The sequence below is a fragment of the Pelophylax lessonae genome (genome assembly GCF_965119305.1).
Source record: "Pelophylax lessonae genome assembly, chromosome: 4".
NCBI lineage: Eukaryota > Metazoa > Chordata > Amphibia > Anura > Ranidae > Pelophylax > Pelophylax lessonae.
The window spans coordinates 653,079,550-653,102,695 of NC_138771.1; the positions used below are offsets into that span (position 1 = coordinate 653,079,550).

The window sequence follows — 23,146 nt, forward strand, 5'->3', positions numbered from 1 at the left end:
AGGTGCAAGCAGTCACAACAATCCCACCATGCATGGATAAGGGTAAAAGGTATAGTATATATATATATATATATATATATATATATATATATCACTGCGGTGTCTTATATTAGGTTGAATATATTGAATGTGTGAGGATTTTTTAACCACTTAAGCCCCGGAGGATTTTCCTGCTAAACGACCAGGGGGTATTTTGCGATTCGGCACTGCGTGACTTTAACGGACAATTGCGCAGTCGTGCGACACTGTACCTAAACAAATTTGGCGTCCTTTTTTTCCCACAAACAGAGCTTTCTTTTGGTGGTATTTGATCACCCGTGCGATTTTTACTTTTTGCGCTATAAACAAAAAAAGAGCGTTCATTTTGCAAAAATAACAATATTTTTCACATTTTTTTATATGAAATTCCCCAAAAAAAAATGTAAAAATCAAAATTTTTTAAAATTTTCAGCCAATTTGTTTTATGCTACCTATGTTTGGTAAAAAAAATCGCAAAAAGCGTATTTTGATTGGTTTGCGCAAAAGTTACTAAAAGTTTACTAACAAAGGGAAAGATTTCTGTCATTTTTGGTGTTTTTTTTTTTAACGCATAATGGCGGCGATCTGCGATTTTTTTTGCGGTACTGCGACATTGGGGCGGATAGATCGGACCCTTGACTGACATTTTTGACACTTTTGGGGTTACCAGTGACATTTCTACAGTAATCAGTGCTATATATATGCACTGTTACTGTAAAAATACACTGGTAGTGAAGGGGTTAACTTTATTTGGGAGGGAGGGGCTGTGTGTGTCCCTAGGGGCGTGGTTTCTACTGTGATTGGCTGTGGCTCTAGCTGTAAGGACACTGATCAACGGATCTACATACTAGATCCGAGTGATCAGTGTCTTTACAGCGAGGAGAATGACAGGCGGCTTGTTTACACAAGCTGCCTGACATTCTCCCTCTCCCCCGCCGATCGCCGAGTGACCAGCGGACATCGGGTCCGCTGGTCACACGCGCAGGGGGGGTCCGTGACCGCGCGGGAGCGGGAGCACGCCTCTGCGGGCGCGCGCTCGCTCCCCAGAGCCTCACAGGCGAGCGACGTAGACCTACGTCACTCTGCCTGTGAGGGGCCGACTGCCGCAGTAAATCTACTGTGAGCAGTCGGCAAGCGGTTAAAGCAAAACATATCCAATGACTTATTCCACATACCCTTGTTGTGTTACAGCATCTCTTGCATAAGCCCATCTATCAACAACCGGGTATGTTTTGCTTTAAAAAAATCCCCACACATTCTATATATTCAACCTAATATAAGACATGGTAGTGATATATATATATATATTAATATACAGTATATATATATATATATATATATATATATATATATATATATATACGGTATATACCTTTTACTCTTAACCATGCATGGTGGGATTGTTGTGACTGCTTGCGCCTGATAACCTATGATCTTCTGTGAGTCTGTGAGTCTATCTCCACACTGTGACCTTTGAAACAAACTACAGCCTGTTTTTCTTGGTTCTATCTGGTCAACTATATAAATTTTGAAAAAAAAACTAATTGTGGAAAAAAATTACAACTTCCAAAATAACTCACCTTGTCTTTTACTAAATGTATTAGACAAATGCTACTTTCCAAAAAGGGGTGGCGTGACAGGTTGGGGGTTTCATAGCTCATTGGTAGTGCAAAATATTAAGTTCACCCCACGCCAGAAGTAAAATGGAAACTAGAACAACATGAACTCTTTAGGCACTACCGGTAAAATCACAAACTTGAATTATTTATTATACAAAGAACAAGAAATAAAAAACATAACATCACAGTATAAAAATCATACAGGATAAAGAGTACCCTCAACCAAACCGCATGTGTCTATCCCTATAGGACCTCAAAGATTAAGGTTCCTCCAATGGTAAGCACTGCAGATAGGGTTGCACCGAAGGTCGGAGAAGAATCCAAGCTCAACATTTTTCACGACGTGGTGCTTCTTCAGGGACTCATGAAACCATTGCCAAACTGTCCATATTATGAATAGCAGGGAAAAGAAGGGAGGACTCTAGCGGTTTCCTTGATTTATTAAATGTAGGTACAAATAAGTTGATACCAGCTTAAGAACCATTCATCTAATAAAGGATAGAATATCACCAACTCATTATTTGCCAGTGCCTAGCGGATTCCAACGTTAAGTGGATAAATAAAAACAAAATGTCACCTTAGAAAGGAGGTGACAGATATAAAAGCATCAGGGTACCCCTGCAGTGCTAAAATGGTAATGGTAGAGTAGTGACAGAACAATGGCCTGTAAGGTGATACACAAGGCCAGTAAGTCTTTCAAGGTAAGTGTCTGGTTATGCAGTATATAGGTATCCTAAAAAGATATCCGCAGATTTCACAGGACAAACGCTAAGTGCTTTTAGCATTTTTGTTGTGAAATCTGTGGATATTTGGTAGAAACACCACTTCTTTACCCTGGTATCTTTGTGCCAACTACCGGTGACCAAACCTGTCTGAAGGGGAACTCTCCCCACCTCCCCACCTCTTTTTACGACTGTGCTTCCCCAAGCACTTCTCAAACTTTAACAGGGTTCCCCTGGTCTCTCTACCATCCCTTCTACCTTTTGGCCTTGGGTACCTGTGTTTCTTTTTACCTCCCCAAACTATTTGCGCAGAACTGTAGGGGGCCTACTTCTATGGTATCTGTCAGATAACCAACCCTCTTCCTACCCATATTAGTCTCAAACACCACCCTCTGTTTTCCAGGTTTGCTAATACCTGTGTGGGTACCATTGGCAATCAAGTCCTTGAAGATTAACACCCCATTGTTCTGTTTATCATTAATAGCAATCTTCAAAAGTGGGTTACCCAGCTCATTAATGTCACCATCACCTGGAATTCTTGTCCCTTTGTTTGCTAGGACAGTGTCTGTGGAGGGACTACATGTAGGCAAGTGTTTACTCCCCTTAGGACCTTCCCAAAGTTTCACATTGTCCCCTGCTGTCCAACACTCCATAAGTGACTGTCCTACCAACGGACATTTTCCAACATAACCTTTGTTTAGATAGGCTACCCCAGTCTCTATAATCACTTCTGTGTCCTCTGGTACTTCAATCAACACCTTTGACCCTTCCAGCAGTGCTCCAGGGTGCTTCTTATACACAACATTTGTGTGACGAAATACAGCAATGCACAGTTAGACAACTTCCAACATAGGTTCACAGACTTTGGCCTTTTTTCATTTATATCGCAAAAAATGAAAAGCCAGTGGTGATCAAATACCACCAAAAGAAAGCTCTATTTGTGTGAAAACAAATATATAAATTTTGTTGTGTTCAAAGTTGCACGACTGCACAATTGCCAGTTAGGCCGGCCAATTTAGGGATGATCGAACTTTTGAAAAGTTCGGTTCGACCAGAACACCCGAACTTCCCAAAAGTTCGGCCCGGATTTTAGAACCCCATTGAAATCAATGGGACCCGAACTTCAGTAATCAAAAAACACCATTTTGAAGCCCTAAAACCCAATAAATGCCCCTAAAAAGTGCCTAGGGTTCTGGGTCATGCCCCAGGGAATATTAATCACACAAAAAAAGTTCTTAAAAATTGTCATTTTTGATAGAGAGACAATTATTGGGAAAAAAAGAGAGATTTGGTGTCTGAGGGGTCTAATAAGTGTACCTATGAAGTTTCAGCTCTGTAGCATGTCCAGAACCAGAAAAAAAAAAGATTGTTTGTATTAGGTCACTTATAGAACAGGGATATGGCTCCGCTATTTTCACACCTTGCCGGTTTTGTAGCAAGCGTTTTTTTGGGCATTTTTTGGGGGTTATTGGAGGCAGGCATAACATCAGAACTTCTGTGTAGGGGTATATATACACACACACTTCTATGTATATATACCCATACACATATATAGGTGTGAAAGTAGCAGAACACTATACTTGCGCTAATGAAATAATTAACACCAATATGGTTACGTTCCTATCACACCTATATATGTGTATGTGTAAAATACATATAAGTGTGTGTGTGTATATACCCCTATACAGAAGTTCAGATGTTTTGCCTGCCTCCAAAGAACCCAAAAAAATGCCCAAAAAAGCGCCAGCGCCAAAAAAAAACGCCCAGGTGTTAATTATTTCATTAGCGCAAGTATAGTGTTCTGCTACTTTCACACCTATATATGTGTATGGGTTTATATACATATAAGTGTGTGTGTATATATACCCCTATACAGAAGTTCAGATGTTTTGCCTGCCTCCAAAAAAATGCCCAAAAAAACGCCTGCGCCAAAAAAAAAAACGCCCAGGTGTGTTTTTGGGCATTTTTTGGGGTTCTTTGGAGGCAGGCATGACATCTCAACTTCTGTATAGACATGTGTGTGTATATATACCCCAAATACACAAGTTTAGATGTCATGCCTGACTCCAAACTTGTCCTCAAAAAATCCCTATGAACGCCTGCAGCCAAAAAGCAGGCTGACAGGCGAGAAGCCATATCGCTGCTCTGAAAGTGACCTAAGAGAAACGATCTTTTCTCTATAGTGGTCACCCTGATATGGAAGGGTTTGGTCACCCTGCCATAGCAGTCAGAGTCAGTTCACCCTACACTACGGTCACCCTGGCACTTAACACTTTCCCTACAGAAACAACATTTTTGCATCTAGCTAAAGTGGAAAATAGCACCCTAACTACACTAGATATCCCTTTCCTCACACTAATAAATGCTAAATGACACTTTTGAAGCAAAATTAAAAGAATGCTAGGAATTAGGCGGGGGCTATCTTATATACTGGGGGGCGTATTCACTAATGATTGGCCTAGGGACCCCCTAGTCACTCCAATCACATTCCTAGCATTCTCCTGCCCACTCAATTGGCTTTTACTAATGGTTCTGGTCCAATCACGGGCTTTTAAAGCCCAGTTCCTGTCCCATTGCATTTTGGTCGGTTCTGGTTGCCGAATTCCGAACTTTTTCAGCAAAAAGTTCTAAATTCGGCCGAACCTCGAACAGTCAATGTTCGGGTCGAACCGATGGTCGACCCGAACCGTTCGATCATCCCTACCGGCCATACATGGAACCTGATACACGATTCAGCAGTAACCGGCTGAGATTTGAATCATTAATGGGCAGGCAGAATGTACCAAGTTGATTGATCCATCAACTTGGGTTCAACCAGCCTGCTGGATTCTCTTGCAATTATCGCTAGCGGCCGCTATAGCCGCAAGTGATAATCACTGTCTTCTCCCGGTTGGGACGTCTTCCCCCGCCCGCCCCTGCTGGGAGGAAGTCAATTGCTGATTCCCCCGTCAGCACTGTCTTTGTTGATGGGGGAAAAGTGTGCATTTTTCACCGTGTATAGCACATTGCCGAATAGCAAAAAATGTAGGGAAAAGATAGAACCCTTATTAGACTTTTACTTTTCTTCTGTGTCCTAGTTGCATCTCAATTCCTGTTTGGTGGAACCATTGACAGCAGGACAGGACTTGAGGAGGAAGCTCTTGAGCAGTGAAAAGTAGACACGGTAATCTTTATTCCAGACTTGAATAAAAGTTATTGACTTGACGTACTCTTTCAAAGTGTTTTCTCTCAGTGCAACAGAGAGCAGCCAGTAACAAACACAAAGCAATCTGTACATCTCTGAGACATTATCTGTTGGGTCCATCTCCTCCATTTTCATAACAGTTCACACCCATTAACGGCAAAAAAGCTTCAACATCTGTCATCCCTCATATCAGCGCTCAGCCTGGACTGGAGATGGAAGTCCGTCTGCTGTTTCCTCTCGTCCTCCTGCATGCGATCATCCTGTGCCACACAGGGAACGATGACAATCAGAATAAGAGTAAGTACCTAGAGCACTCAGAGGACCAATCCTGGGGTGGGAAGGAGATATAAGGTGCCAGAACAACTCTCCCCCCAGGTAGTGGCTGGATGGTGGAGCTTCAAATGTGTCATATTAGTTATAAGAGGTATGTTTTTTTAACCCAGCAACTGGAATGAACAGTCACTTGTAGGCTAAATACTTTGTAGGATTCTGAAATCTAAGCAGGACATATTTATTCAACAATTGAGTGATGTCCAACCTCTGGAATCTTTCTGAACCCGACAGGAATTTTCCTAATGATAATAATTATTAGATCAGTAGACTAGTGTAGTGGTTACTTTTTATATGTGTAAAGTGATTCATATAGTATAGTGCAGGGGTCTTCAAACTATGGCTAGAGATGTACCGAACTGTTCGCCGGCGGACAGTTCCCGGCGAACTTAGCATGTTCGCGTTCGCCGCTGCGGGCGAACATATGCGATGTTCGGTCCGCCCCCTATAATACATCATTGAGGCAAACTTTGACCCTGAACTTCACAGTCAGCAGGCACATTTCCAGCCAATCAGCATACCTCCCTCCCACACCTTCCCACCTCCTATAAATAAGCAAGGGCAGCATCCATCTTAGATCATTCTGAAGCAGTGTGTTAGTGAGAGCAAGGAGAGTGTTGCTCCTGCTGCTGTTAATAGCTAGGGACAGTTAGTCAGTGTTCCTGGTCTTGCTAGTCAGTGTTCTTGGTCCACTACTGCTGTAAGGACAGCATCCTGACAGCACCCCAAAAAGCCCTTCTAAGGGCTGGTATTTGTGTAATTTATATATATATATATATATATATATATATATATATATATCTAGTGTCCCCAAAAGCCCTTTTAAGGGCTGGTAATTGAGTATTTTTTTTTATTTATATATATATATATATATATATATATATATATATATATATATATATATATATATATATATCTAGTGTCCCCAAAAGCCCTTTTTAGGGCTGGTAATTGAGTATTTTTTATATATATTTGTTGCCTGCCTTGCCTGCCCGCTGTGTGTGAGAGGCCACAGACCCACCACAGACTGTACTGTGTGCACACCACACTCATTTCGGGTGGCACAAGCACAGTACCTTGCATTTTAAAAAATATTTTTTTTTTTCCTCTGTCATAATTGCAGTGAGTGCTGTGTCAGGTCCACAGAGTGCACTGTACCCACTGCAGTGCACTGCCCACCACTGATATATATACGGTGGCACAGCATCTTGTTGCAAATTGAAAAAAAATATATTTTTTATTATTGCAGTTGCCTGGGCTGCCAGTGACTGTCAGGTCCACAGAGTGTACTGTGCCCACTGTAGTGCCACTGCGTGCCCACCCACCACTGATATATATACGGTGGCACAGCAGCTTGCAAAGTAAAAATATATATATTTTTTTTATAATTGCAGTTGCCTGGGTGCCAGTGACTGTCAGGTCCACAGAGTGTACTGTGCCCACTGCAGTGTCACTGCCCACCCACCACTGATATATACGGTGGCAGGCATGACTTTTTTTGGATTAGTGTCTGGGAGGTCTAAAAAGCGTACCTGTGAAGTTTCAGCTCTGTAGCATGTCCAGAACCAGAAAAAAAAAGATCATATAGGTGTAAAAGGGGTTCCCACCATCCCTGCTCTACTGAAAAATGATCTTTTTTTCTGGTTCTGGACATGCTACAGAGCTGAAACTTCACAGGTACACTTTTTAGACCCCCCTAGACACTAAATCACACAAAAAAAGTTCTTAAAAATTGTCATTTTTGATAGAGAGAAAATTATTGGAAAACTTAAAAAAAAAAAAAAAACTTAAAAAAAAAAAATGTCTTTGGATTTATTGTCTGGGGGTCTAAAAAGTGCACCTGTGAAGTTTCAGCTCTGTAGCATGTCCAGAACCAGAAAAAAAATAGAATTAGGGTTAGGGCTAGGGTTAGGGTTAGGGTTAGGGTTAGGGCTAGGGTTAGGGTCAGGGCTAAGGTTAGGGTTATTTTTAGCGCTTAGGGTTAGAGGGTTAGAGTTAGAGGGGTAGGGGTAGGGCTACTAACTCTAAACCCTAAGTATCTCACCGTAACCCTAACCCTAGCCCCTAACACTAAACCTAACCCTAACCCTCTAACCATAACCCTAACCCTCTAACCTTAACCCTAACCCTCTAAGCCTAGCCATAAAAATAACCCTAACCCTAAACCTAACCCTAGCCCTAACCCTAACCCTAACCCTAGCCCTAACCCTAGCCCTAACCCTAATTCATATTTTTTTCTTGTTCCGGACATGCTACAGAGCTGAAACTTCACAGGTACACTTTTTAGACCCCCCAGATGCTAAATCCAAAGAAATTTTTTATTTATTTTTTTTTTTTTAATTTTTCCAATAATTGGCTCTCTATCAAAAAATTACAATTTTTAAGAACTTTTTTGTCTGATTCAGTGTCTGGGGGTCTAAAAAGTGTACCTGTGAAGTTTCAGCTCTGTAGCATGTCCAGAACCAGAAAAAAAATAGAATTAGGGTTAGGGCTAGGGTTAGGGTTATTTTTAGTGCTTAGGGTTAGACGGTTAGGGTTAGAGGCGTAGGGGTAGGGTTACTAACTCTAACCCTAAGTATCTCACCGTAACCCTAACCCTAGCCCCTAACACTAAACCTAACCCTAACCCTCTAACCCTAACCCTAACCCTTAAAGCCCAGTTCCTGTCCCATTTTGGTCGGTTCTGGTCTGTTTGCGGTTATTTGCGGTGCGTTAAACGAGGGAGTTTGGTCTGTCACTGTGAAGCGGGCGTAACCCTTACACTACCTGATTGATACAATATACCTGATCGTATTCACACACTGGATGTTTTAAAGCACGTTATTCCAAACAATTTAGGAATGTTAGGTGATTTATGCCCTTTATGGAATAAAACCCGACTCTGCGTCAACTACGTAATTTTCCATGGGAGTTTTGCCATGGATCCCTCTCCGGCATGCCAGAGTGCAGGTGTTAGTCCCCTTGAAACAACTTTTCCATTACTATTGTGGCCAGAAAGAGTCCCTGTGGGTTTTAAAATTCGCCTGAGTATTAAAGTCTATGGCGGTTCCCAATGTTCGCCGGTTCGCGAACATTCACCGATGTTCGTGTTCGCCGTTCGCGAACGGCGAATGTTATGTTCGCGATATCACTAACTATGGCCCTCCAGTTGTTCAGGAACTACAATTCCCATCATGCCTAGTCATGTCTGTGAATGTCAGAATTTTACAATGCCTCCTGGGATGTGTAGTTCAGCAACAGCTGGAGGGCCGTAGTTTGAGGATCCCTGTGATTCATATAGTAATGTGATATCTCAGCCAGATACTTAACCTCCCTGGCCAGGGACAGACTGGCAAATTTCAGCCCAGGGGGCAAATACAAACCAGAGGCCCATGGTGCAGCCACTCGGCCCCCCTCCCACTCTCCCTCACCCCCCTCCCACTCTCCCAATCCTCTTCCTGACCTCGATTCCAAGCTGAAGTCCTGCTCCAGATACTCTCTACTTACCAGCTGACCTGGCCAGCAGGGGGAGGTTGGGGGAGCTGGGACAGCTCGGTTGGGGCTGGCCGAGGCAGAAGAGTCTCCAGTGGGGCATGGAGCCGGCCTCTGCTCAGACACAGTTTACACCATGCATGCTAAGGAAGGTGGGGGGGAGGAGGTCTGCATAATAACTTTTGCGCAAACCAATCAAAATACACTTATTGGGATTATTTTTTACCAAAAAAATGTAGCATAATACAAATTGTCCTAAAATTATGAAAAATTTTGATTTAAAATTTTTTTTGGGTTATATAGCAGAATGTGAAAAACATTGTTTTTTTTTTTTCAGAATTGTCGCTCTTTTATTGTTTATAGCCCAAAAAATAAAAATCGCAGAGGTGATAAAACCACCAAAAGAAAGCTCTATTTGTGGGGAAAAAAAGAACATCAATTTTATTTGGGTACAGTGTATCCTGAATACACTGAATCGCAAAGCATGGCCTGGTCATTAAGGGGGCAAATCCTTCCGGTCCAGAAGTGGTTAAGCTTTGACAATAAAACCCGGAAGCTGATTGGTTTCTATGCAGAGCTACACCAGATTTTGCACTCTTCAGTTTTAGTAAATCAACCACTTGGAGTCTGGTATGGAATTTAAAGGAGTTGTAAAGTCAGAAGTTTTTTTTTATCTTAATGAATTCTATGCTTTAAGATAAAAAGAACCTGTGTGCAGCAGCCACCCCAGCGCCCCTAATACTTACCTGAGCCCCATCTCTCAGACACAGCCACGGTGTCATTGGCTCCCGCAGCTGTCAATCAAAGTAAGTTGCCAATCAGGAGAGAGAGGGGGGGCATGGCCCGAATGGCAGCTCTGTGTCTGAATGGCTTGCTGTGGGTGCCCTCGACAGGAGGGAGGTGCCAGGAGCAGCAACGAAGGACCCGAGAAGAGGAGTATCCGGGCTGCTGTGTGCAAAACCAACTACACAGAGGAAGGAAGTGTAACATGTTTGTTATTTTAAAAAAAACAACAACAAGTCTTTACAATCACTTTAACCACTTTAGGACCGGAGGATTTTCCTGCTTTACGTCCAGGCCACTTTTTGCAACTTGGCACTGCGCGACTTTAACTGACAATTGCGCGGTCATGCAACACCGTACCCATACAAAATTTACGTCCTTTTTTTCCCACAAACAGAGCTTTCTTTTGGTGGTATTTGATCATCTCTGCGCTTTTCATTTTTTGCGATATTAATAAAAAAAGTGACAATTTTGAAAAAATAACAATATTTTTCTACTTTGACAGTTAAAAAATATCCAATATATTCAATTTTTGTCATATATTTAGGCCAAAATGTATTTAGCTACATGTCTTTGACAAAAAAATTCTCAATGATCGTATTTTTAACCGCTTTAGGACCGGAAGATTTTACCCCATTCCTGACCAGGCCATATTTTGCGATTCGTCACTGCATTACCTTAATGGACAATTGCGCGGTCACGCGACGCTGTAGCCAAATTAAATTTATGTCTTTTTTTTCCCCCACAAATAGAGCTTTCTTTTGGTGGCATTTGATCACCGGTGCGATTTTTACTTTTTGCGCTATAAACAAAAAAAGAGCAACAATTTTGAAAAAATAACAATATTTTTCACATTTTTTTATATGAAATTCCCCCCCAAAAAAATGTAAAAATCAAAATTTTTTTAACATTTTAGGCCAATTTGTTTTCTGCTACATATTTGTGGTAAAAAAAAATCGCAATAAGCGTATTTTGATTGGTTTGCGCAAAAGTTATTGCAGCTACTAACTACGGGAAATTTATGTAATTTTTATTGTTTTTTTCTTAACTACTAATGGCGGAGATCTGCGGTTTTTTTTTGCGGGACTGCGACATTGCGGCTGACAGATCGGACCCCTAACTGACATTTTTGATACTTTTGGGGGTACCAGTGACATTACTACAGTAATCAGTGCTATACCTATGCACTGTTACTGTAAAAATGACACTGGCAGGGAAGGGGTTAACTTTATTGGTGATCAAGGGGTTAATGTATGCCTGGTGCTTACTGACATGTGTGTGGGGGGAGGGGATTGTGTGACACAGACACAGATCGCAGGTTCAGCTATGCTGAACCCTGCAATCTGACCCTGCCTGTCACTTAGGAGATCCGCCCGCTTTGTTTACACAAACGGGAGGATTTCCTCACTCGATCCCCGACGATCGGGGAAGAGCGGCGGTGATCACCGCCTCTCCTCCCCTGGCCCGACTCCCGCTGTGTCTGAATACAGCGGGAGCGAGCCTCCGGCGGCGCGCGCGCGCCGCCCATAAGGTGAGGAGTCGATAACGAGCCACTTTGCCGCAGTACCCTCAATGTGAGCGGTCGGCAAGTGGTTAAGGGAGTACCTCCAAAAAAAATGCATCTTGTCCCCCAGGAAATCCATACTAGACACTTTTGTTTTGGAATAGATTTTAAGGGGGGACTCCGCACAAGAAAAAGTGTGAGGTTGCCCTAAAAATCCACACCAGACCTTTAATCTGAATATGCATCCTGGCTGTCCAGGAGATAAGTAGAGGCGGGGGAGCGTGCACCACCCCTCCTGATCAATATTAGTCCACATGCTCTCAACATGGGGGGGGGTCCCCCCTGGCAAAGCACCTCATTTACATGTTGATGAAGAAAGGGCCTCATCCCCACAACCCTGAACCTTATCGGAATCTGGAAGCCTCCTTTAATAATAGTTTGAAAAACATAAAAAAAAAATAAAAATCACCCAAAAGTGTCCCTCATAGGGTTGAGCGGACACCTGGATGTCCGTGTTCGACGGGTTCGGCCGAACTTTAAAAAAAAGTCCGGGTCCGTGTCCCGGACTTTTACCGAACGTTTCCCGGACACCGAACCCCATTGAAGTCAATGGGGACCCGAACTTTAAGGCACTAAAATGGCTCTAAAACACCAATGGAAAGGGCTAGAGTGCTGCAAATGGCAGCAAAACGTAGTTAAGAGCATGGCAAGTGCTCTGCAAACAAATGTGGATAGGGAAATAACTTAAAACAACAAAAAAAAAACAGAAAAATAAAACAATGTTCTTCATCTCTGAAGGACGAGGCCCATATGGAGTAGGAGGGAGGTTGAGGTGGTGGTGGATGTGGCGGTGTCATAGGCGTGTGCACAGGGTGTGCCGGGTGTACCTGGGCACACCCTAATCACCTAGGGCACATAGCATTATCGCTCTGTTTGCCAGTGAGGAGATGGGAAAGATCTCCCTCGGACCTGCTCTGCTCTATTTCTCTTTGCCAGCAGGGAGAGTAATGTATCGGGGCCATGTACATGTAGGCAAACACATGCATGTGTATTTCAACTTTGGGGTGCACACCCTAATGCAATAGGCTGCGCACACCTATGGGCGGTGTAGGTGGAAGCGGCGGTGGAGGAGGACCAGGGCCGGATTAAGAGCATCATGGTCTTGGTGCTGAGGATTTTGAAGGGCCTTAAGGGCCGTGCCTTGGCATGCACCCAGAGGAGGAAGGGTGCAGCCATGCATGCCTAATTCAACATGGGATGCTGTCTCTGAAGCCCATAAACACATCCATGCATCGGCAACTGTCCCTCCTTGTCAGGCCTTCGCGCTGTGTGGGGAGGTTCTGAGGGTGCTGCCTGGGGAAGCGAGCATAGAAGCCAGACTTCTGTGTTTACAAGTGACAGAAGAGCGGTCACAGTGAATATGGCCAACCCGGGGCCTATATAAAAGGTAGGGGCCTGGAGCTGCAGCTCCAATAGCCCCTACGTTAATCTGGCCCTGAGGAGGAGGACGAGGTAGCCAACACTGCTTCTTTTCACAAATTTTAAATGAGGGTACACCCCAAAAGAGTGAGAAAGAGCAAAAATGGAACAATGGGTGGGTAAGGTCGGTATCCATTGCTATTCTGCACAAGGTACGGAAAAGTCCCGTGGGATCCATGCCTGGTTCATTTTAATGAACGTGAGCTTGTCCACATTGTCTCTGGACAGGCGGCTGCGCTTGTCTGTTATAACGCCCCCAGCTGTGCTAAATACCCGTTCAGATAATACACTGGCTGCAGGGCACGCCAGCACCTCCAAGGCGTAAAGGGCAAGCTCAGGCCATGTGCCCAATTTGGAGACCCAGAAGTTGAAGGGGGCAGACCCCTCATTCACTACATGTAGGCGTGTGCACACATACTGCTCCACCATGTTGGTAAAATGCTGCCTCCTGCTAAGACGTTCCATCTGAGCTGCTGGTGCTGCTGTTTGTTGTGGCGTGCTGACAAAGCTTTTCCACATTTCGGCCATGCTAACCCTGCCTTCTGAGGTGCTGGCGGTGCCCTGGTTGCGTTGGCGACCTCCTCCTCCTCCTCCTCCTCCTCCTCTGCCTTGTGCTTCCACTGTGGCCCCGCTGTCAGATGGGAATGCCAGCAGCATCGCATCTACCAGCGTGCGCTTGTACTCGCGCATCTTGCGATCGCGCTCCAGTGAGTGAATTAAGGACGGTACGTTGTCCTTGTAACGGGGATCCAGCAGCGTGGCCACCCAGTAATCAGCACAAGTTAGAATGTGGGCAACTCGGCGGTCGTTGTGGAGACACTGCAGCATGTAATCGCTCATGTGTGCCAGGCTGCCCAGAGGCGACAAAAGGCTGTCCTCTGTGGGAGGTGTATCGTCCGTGTCCTCTGTATCCCCCCAGCCACGCACCAGTGATGGCCATGAGCTGGCCTGGGTGCCACCCTGCTGTGAACATGGTTCCATCTCCTCCTCCAGCTCCTCCTCCAGCTCCTCCTCCTCCTCATCCTCCAGAACTGTGCCCCTGCTGGACAATTGTGTCCCTGGCATTTGTGTGTGCAGGAACCCACCCTCGGAGCCCCTTGCGAATGACTGCCCTGAAAGCCTTTGAAATGTTACCTCTTCATCCTCCTCCTCCTCCTCCTCCTCATCCTGTGCCACATCCTCTTCCATCATCGCCCGAATTGTTTTTTCAAGGAGGCATAGAAGTGGGATAGTTAAGCTGAGAACGGCGTCATTGCCACTGGCCATGTTGGTGGAGTACTCAAAACAGCGTAACAAGGCACACAGGTCTCGCATGGAGGCCCAGTTATTGGTGGTGAAGTGGTGCTGTTCCGCAGAGCGACTCACGCGTGCGTGCTGCAGCTGAAACTCCACTATGGCCTGCTGCTGCTCGCACAGTCTTTGCAGCATGTGCAAGGTGGAGTTCCACCTTGTGGGCACGTCACATATGAGGCGGTGAGCGTGAAGGCCGAAGTTACGCTGCAGCGCTGCCAGGCGAGCAGCAGCAGGGTGAGAACGCCGAAAGTGCGCACAGACGGCCCGCACTTTCTGCAGCAGCTCTGACATATCGGGGTAGTTTTTAAGGAACCTCTGCACCACCAAATTCAGCAAATGCGCCAGGCAAGGGATGTGCGTCAAACCGGCTAGGCCCAGAGCTGCTATGAGATTTCGCCCATTATCGCACACCACCAGGCCGGGCTTGAGGCTCGCTGGCAGCAACCACTCATTTGTCTGTTGTTCCATGCTCCTCCACAACTCCTGCGCGGTGTGTGGTTTGTCCCCCAAACAGGCAAGTTGTAAAACTGCCTGCTGTCGTTTAGCCCTGGCCGTGCTGAAGTTGGTGGTGAAGGTATTACGCTGTCCGGATGAGGAGGCGGTAGAGGATGAGGTAGCGGAGTAGGATGAGTTAGGAACAGGAGGCAAACTGAAGCGCCCTGCAATCCTCGGTGGTGGAAGGACATGCGCCAAATTGCTATCCGCCTCAGGCCCATCCGCCACTGCATTTACCCAGTGTGCCGTTAGGGAGATTTAACGCCCCTGACCGTGCTTACTGGTCCACGTATAGGTAGTTAGGTGGACCTTGGCACAGATGGCGTTGCGCAGTGCACACCTGATTTTTTCCCCCACTTGGATGTGCAGGGAAGGGATGGCTTGCCTGGAAAAGTAGTGGCGGCTGGGCACGACGTACTGTGGGACAGCCACCGACATAAGCTTTTTAAAACTGGGCGTCTCCACCAGACGGAATGACAGCATTTCAAAGGCCAATAATTGTGAAATGCTGGCATTCAGGGCCAGGGATCGCGGGTGGGTAGGGGGGTACTTCCTCTTCCTCTCAAATGTTTGGGAGATGGAAAGCTGAACACTTCCACGGGACATTGTGGAGATGGTTGTTGGTGACCCAGGTGGTGGTGTTGCTGACAGATTGTCTGTTTGCGGGGTGGCAGGTGCCGGTATGACTACAGATGTGGCTGGAGCGGCCGAGACTGCAGCAGAAGAGGAAGCAGGATGAGCCAGAGACGTTTCTTGGTTTTGAAGGTGTGTACTCCACTGCAGCTCGTGCTTTGCACTTAGATGCCTGATCATGCAGGTTGTGCTCAGGTTGAGAAGGTTTATGCCTCGCTTCAGGCTCTGATTGCACAGGGTGCAAACCACTCGTGTCCTGTCATCAGCACATTTTCTAAAGAACTTCCACGCTAGAGAACTCTTTTGAGCTGACTTTGGTGCGCTCGTTCCCTTGCTGCGTTGGGCAGTAGCAGGCGTAGTGTCTAGGGCACGGCCGCTCCGCTTCTGCACCCTGCTCCCTCTTCTGCTGTGCTGGTGGCTCTGTGCGACCACCGCCTCTTCCTCCAAACTACTCAGGTCACCTGCATGACCTTCATTCCATGTGGGGTCGAGGACCTCATCGTCCTCCACATCATCTTCTACCCAGTCTTCACCCCTGCCCTCCCTGTTGGTCTCCACAATGCTGAACGCCGCAGCAGTTGGCACCTGCGTTTCGTCATCATCGGAGACGTGCTGTGATGGTCCTTCCATGTACTCATCTTGAGAAATAAGTGGTTGGGCATCGCTGCACTCAATCTCTTCCACTTCTGGGGCAGGGCTAGGTGGATGGCCCTGGGAAACCCTGCTGACAGAGTCCTCAAAAAGAATAAGAGACTGCTGTATGGCTTGGGGCTCAGACTGCTTGCCTGATTTGCAAGGGGGTGAGGTGAAAGACGGTTGGACATTGGCTGCAGGTGCCAACTCTGACCTTTCTGAAGTAGACTGGGTGGGAGACAATGTGAAGGAACTGGAGGCACTGTCAGCAGCAAACCAATCTACTATCGCCTCTCTGTGTTCTGGCCTCATCACTTCTAGAGGCGTATGATGTCCTACCAAATACTGCTGCAGGTTCTGTCGCCTACTCACACTTGAGGAAGGTGTTTCACTTGTGCGTGTAGCTGGCACAGATCGACCACGTCCTCTCCTTGCAACAGCACCACGACCCCGGCCACGACCCCTATTTGACGCTCTCCTCATATTTCTGAAATTTAAGATCTTGCCCTAGAAAGGTCTTTATTGAATAGCAGAACAAAAGAACAATAGTATCGCACGGGTGTATCTCACAGTCAAATATGCAAACTATGCCGCAATTTAATGTTTTTTACACCAAAAGGGTGTGTATTGAATAGCGGAATAGGATAAAAAACTGTGTATCTCACACGTACAAACACAGACTAGGCCCGATTAAATTTTTTCCTACCCTAAAGGGAGGATGAGGAAGAGGAGTATGGAACAGGCAGCACCCTCAAATCTTCAGAAGTATGAGATGAACCTCAAAAACTTGGAAAGGTGGATCTCACACGTACCGACACAGACTTTTCCGCAATTTAATTGATCCCCAAAGGTTTTTATTGAATAGCGGAATAGGAAATATGATCAAAAAAAGTGTATGTATCTCACACGTACAGAAGCACACTAGGCCCCAATTACTATTGTTTGTACACCTAAAAGGATGGAGGAGGAGGAGGAGGAGTATGGAACAGGCAGCACCCTCAAAGCTTCAGAAGTATGAGATGAACCCCAAAAATTTGGAAAGGTGGATCTCACACGTACCGACACAGACTATTCCGCAATTTAATTGATCCCCAAAGGTTTTTATTGAATAGCGGAATAGGAAATATGATCAAAAAAAAGTGTATGTTTTTCACACGTACAGAAGCACACTAGGCCCCAATTACTATTGTTTGTACCCCTAAAAGGATGGATGAGGAGGAGGAGGATGAAACAGGCAGCACCCTCAAATCTTCAGAAGTATGAGATTGTGTTCACTGTACCCCACAAAGATTGTGTTCACTGCACCCCAAAAGGATTGTCTTCACTGCACCCCACAAAGATTGTGTTCACTGTACCCCCCAAAGATTTTGTTCACTGCACCCCACAAAGATTGTGTTCACTGTACCCCACAAAGATTTTGTTCACTGCACCCCACAAGGATTGTCTTCACTGCACCTCACAAGGATTGTCTTCACTGCACCCCACAAAGACTGTGTTCACTGTACCCCACAAAGATTGTGTTCACTGCACCCCAAAAGGATTGTCTTCACTGCACCCCACAAAGATTGTGTTCACTGTACCCCACAAAGATTTTGTTCACTGCACCCCACAAAGATTGTGTTCACTGTACCCCACAAAGATTGTGTTCACTGTACCCCACAAAGATTTTGATCACTGCACCCCACAAGGATTGTCTTCACTGCACCCCACAAGGATTGTCTTCACTGCACCCCACAAAGATTGTGTTCACTGTACCCCACAAAGATTGTGTTCACTGTACCCCACAAAGATTGTGTTCACTGCACCCCAAAAGGATTGTCTTCACTGCACCCCACAAAGATTGTGTTCACTGTAATCCACAAAGATTGTGTTCACTGTACCCCACAAAGATTTTGTTCACTGCACCCCACAAGGATTGTCTTCACTTGCCCCCACAAAGATTGTGTTCACTGTACCCCACAAAGATTGTGTTCACTGTACCCCCCAAAGATTTTGTTCACTGCACCCCACAAGGATTGTCTTCACTGCACCCCACAAGGATTGTCTTCACTGCACCCCACAAAGATTGTGTTCACTGTACCCCACAAAGATTGTGTTCACTGTACCCCACAAAGATTGTGTTCACTGCACCCCAAAAGGATTGTCTTCACTGCACCCCACAAAGATTGTGTTCACTGTACCCCACAAGGATTGTCTTCACTGCACCCCACAAAGATTGTGTTCACTGTACCCCGCAAAGATTGTGTTCACTGTACCCCCCAAAGATTTTGTTCACTGCACCCCACAAGGATTGTCTTCACTGCACCCCACAAAGATTGTGTTCACTGTACCCCACAAAGATTGTGTTCACTGTACCCCACAAAGATTTTGTTCACTGCACCCCACAAAGATTGTGTTCACTGCACCCCAAAAGGATTGTCTTCACTGCACCCCACAAAGATTGTGTTCACTGTACCCCACAAGAATTGTCTTCACTGCACCCCACAAGGATTGTCTTCACTGCACCCCACAAAGATTGTGTTCACTGTACCCCACAAATATTGTGTTCACTGCACCCCAAAAGGATTGTCTTCACTGCACCCCACAAAGATTGTGTTCACTGTACCCCACAAAGATTGTGTTCACTGTACCCCCCAAAGATTTTGTTCACTGCACCCCACAAGGATTGTCTTCACTGCACCCCACAAGGATTGTCTTCACTGCACCCCACAAAGATTGTGTTCACTGTACCTCACAAAGATTGTGTTCACTGTACCCCCCAAAGATTTTGTTCACTGCACCCCACAAGGATTGTCTTCACTGCACCCCAAAAAGATTGTCTTCACTGCACCCCACAAAGATTGTGTTCACTGTAATCCACAAAGATTGTGTTCACTGTACCCCCCAAAGATTTTGTTCACTGCACCCCACAAGGATTGTCTTCACTGCACCCCACAAGGATTGTCTTCACTGCACCCCACAAAGATTGTGTTCACTGTACCCCACAAATATTGTGTTCACTGTACCCCACAAAGATTTTGTTCACTGCACCCCACAAAGATTGTGTTCACTGCACCCCAAAAGGATTGTCTTCACTGCACCCCACAAAGACAGCCCACACACAGAAAAATGGATGTGGATCACTGACACCTGCCTATCTCCTATCCCACACCACACAGCAATATCGATTGTAGTTTGTAGAACACACTTTCTCTAAAATTCAGCAGCAGCAGCCTCTCCCTAACGGGATTGAGAAGAGATCGTAGATCCGGACTAAGTGCAGACCCCACCCCACACAGCAATATCGATTGTAGTTTGTAGAACACTCTGACCCTATAATTCAGCAGCAGCCTCTCCCTAACAGGATTGAGAAGAGATCGTAGATCAGGATTAAGTGCAGACCCCACCCCACACAGCAATGTCGATTGTAGTTTGTAGAACACACTGACCCTATAATTCAGCAGACTCTATCCCTAAAATGCCTACAACTCGCCCTGCCTAAACACTCCGACCTGTCCCTCAATTCTATCCGGACACCAATTTGTTTTTCCTGCCTGTCTTTCCCTAATCAGCAGCCAGCACGTATGGGTGCTCTGTCCCTGATCTAAGCAGCAGAATGACGCCGCTGCGGCTGCCTGGAACTTGTAAAGACTTGGTCACATGCTTCAGACGGCCAATCACAGCTACTGATACATTTGCAGGCATGGCTGGGATAGCTTAAGGCACACCAGTTAAACGATTGTTGATTGGCTGTTGAAAGCCCGCCATGAAAAGAGCGCCAAAACATGCAAAACCCGGAAATAAAACGACCGAACACGGATTTTTTTACCCGAACATACAGTAAAGTGTCCGTGTCCGTGTTCGGGTAACAAAAATCCAATTATTCGGTACGAACACGAATAATACAGTCCGTGTTCGCTCAACACTAGTCCCTCATCATAAATCATTGTCAATACATCCCCTTCCTTATGCATGCTAATATTCTGCCGGCTTTGGCAGCTGCAGCTTGACATTGCATGCTACTACTTAGTCTATCTTCTACTAAGACCCCCAGATCTTTCTCCATTCTTGATTCCCCCATAAATTGTATTGTGCTTTTATGTTTTTAGTCCCCAAGTGTAATACCTTACACTTCTTCACATTAAACCTCATTTGCCACGTAGTTACCCACTCTGTTATTTTAACCACTTCTGGACTGGAAGATTTTCCCCCTTAATGACCAGGCCATATTTTGCGATTCAGCACTGCATTATTTCAACGGACAATTGCGTGGTCGTGCGACGTTGTACTTAAAAAAAAAAATGGATGCCCTTTTTCCCCACAAATAGAGCTTTCTTTTGGTGGTATTTGATTACCTGTGTGATTTTTATTTTTTGCGCTGTAAACAAAAAAAGAGCGACAATTCTGAAAAAAAAAACAATATTTTTCACATTCTGCTATATAACAATCCCAAAAAAAAATTGAAATCAAAATGTTTTAACATTTTAGGCCAATTTGTTTTCTGCTACATATTTTTGGTAAAAAAAAATCACAATAAGCGTATTTTGATTGGTTTGCGCAAAAGTTATCGCATCTTCTAACTACGGGAAAGATTTTTGTCATTTTTATTATTTTTGTTTTTTCTAATAGCAATGGCGGCGATCTGCGAATTTTAGCAGGACTGCGACATTGCAGCGGACAGATCGGACCCCTAACTGATATTTTTTACACTTTTGGGGGGACCAATGACATTACTACAGTAATCAGTGCTATAAATATGCACTGTTACTGTAATGATGACAATGGCAGTGAAGGGGTTAACATTGTGGGTGATCAAGGGGTTAAATGTGAGCCTAGGGGAGTGATTCTAACTGTGGGGGGGCGTGGCTTCTGAAATGATCATAGAGACATGTGATCCTATATAGAAGGATCACAGGCGCTCTGTGATCATTCCAGGGAGAAGGACGGTCGGATGTGTTTACAACAGCTGACCGTCCTTCTCTCTCAGCGAGGAGTGATCGCGGGTGTTAGGGCGGCAATCGGAGCCCCCGCTGCCGACCTACGTCGATTTACGCACCAGTGCCACATTGCCGCAGTAAATAGGCGGCGGCCGGTCGGGAACCGGTTAATGATACAATGCTACATTCTGCAGCCATTTGCTTTTGTGACCAGGAATTCCAGAATTTCATAATAGCTTACACTTCAAAACCAGTGCACATGCAAGTGCGTGGCCCCAAATGCAGCCAATGTGAGTTAGGGGGCATGCACCTACACCCACACCCTCTGAACCTGCACCCACACGGATTTCAAATATGGAGCTGCAGCTGTGTCTGTGCAGCCACTGCTTCCCAATTGACATCAAAAGGACTGCTTGCATGTGGATGCATGGAACACCCGTACATCCCCATATAGGTAAACATGGCCCTGGCATGAAGGTACACTATTTTGAGAAGCTTTTCTGCTCACCATAGTCGTAAAGATCAGTTATCTCTGTGATTGTAGCCTTTCTATCATCTCTAACCAGTCTGCCCATTCTCCACTGACCTATCTAATCACCAAGGCATTTCTGTCTTTTGAACTGCTGATCACTGGATTTTACTTAGAGTAAACTTATAATTGTTGTGTGAAGATTCCAGGAGATCAGCAGTTACAGACATGGGGTCCTTTCAATTGGGTTTTATCCTCTCTGTTCAGCAGGGGATCCATGAATAGATCACCTACTAACAGTGCTTTAAGTGGCCCAAAAGAGGTGCCGGTACTCTATTATAGCCTATAAATTCCCCACCCCACATCAGGGTCCCCACAGAGCACCCCCCCTGGCCTGGGCTGGGACTCCGGAGCAGGGGGACTCACTGGTGGTGACAGGTCTGGCTCTGGAGTGGGAAATATTCTTGGGGGGGGGGCAATTGAGGGCGCAGATGTCCAAAATGAGCGTACTGGTACGCTAAGGCGCACGGAGAGGTGGCGGTATGCTCAAGAGCCATATTTGGAAGTGGCGGTACTGAGTACCAGTGCATACCGGCCCATTTAAAGCACTGGCTACTAAATCGAAAACTGAATGGGATGGATGACACTTTTGAGACATCTGTGTCTGTTCTATTGAAAGCAAAAAACAAGAGAAGGGCGCACCCTTAATAAATATTTATTGGAAAATTGTTAAAACTACATCATGCATTATACTCACAAGAGTACGCTATGTAAAAGCAAAAACCAAAAGAGTTCCTTTGGCTGGCCAGAGACCGCAGGACCATGATCCTTAGTAAATACAGGCAAACTGAAAGGGCTAACGTGCTTCGAGGGAGAACCCCATGGCTCTGAGGAAGCGAGTTCTTCCTCGAAACACGTTAGCCCTATGGACACCTTCAAGTTTACCTGTCATTACTAAGGATCATGGTCCTGCTGTCTCTGGCTAGCCGAAGGTACTCTTTTGGTTTTTGCTTTTACATAGCGTACTCTTGTGAGTATAATGCATGATGTGGTTCTAACAATTTTCCAATAAATATTTTATGGTATTGCAATAGGTCGGTGCGCCCTTCTCTTGTTTTTTGCTTTCAGTTTGTGTGGATACCCATCATCCTGAGAGGGCAGCAAGACTTCAGATGCCAACGATATAGCCAATGCCTCTCTGGCCTATATGTAACATTTGAGCGCAGGAGACATTTACTGGTCTTTTCTGTTCTATTGATGTCCGCATTTAAACCGCTTCCCGACTGCCCCCTGCATATATACTGCGGCAGGCTGGCTCGGTTGTACCTGTATGGCGGTTCGCAGGAGCGGTCCTGGGGGGGCGAGCGCACGCTGCCGCCAGCATGCACCCTCCCCCACTCGGCAGCAAGGATGCCGATTCACGGGACCGGCGGCACCAATTGCCCCGGTACCTGCGATCGTTCCCCGCTGAGAGAGAAGGACGGTCAGCTGTTGTAAACACAGCTGACCGTTCTTCTCTCTGGAATGATCACAGAGCGCCTGTGATCCCTCTATATAGCAATACAGGTCTCTGTGTTCAATTCACAAGTCCCTCCCC

At 45.6% G+C, this 23,146-nt stretch overlaps 1 protein-coding gene across 1 annotated transcript in view; it reads left to right on the forward strand.

Moving 5' to 3' along the window:
- Positions 1-5,756: 5,756 nt before the first annotated feature.
- The window catches only part of LOC309554368 (proteinase-activated receptor 1-like), a 29,310-nt gene continuing 11,920 nt past the window's right edge, over positions 5,757-23,146 (forward strand). The window contains exon 1 of the mRNA XM_082256032.1: positions 5,757-5,840. The gene's annotated coding sequence lies outside the window, so the exon portion shown is untranslated. The remainder of the gene's footprint in view (positions 5,841-23,146) is intronic.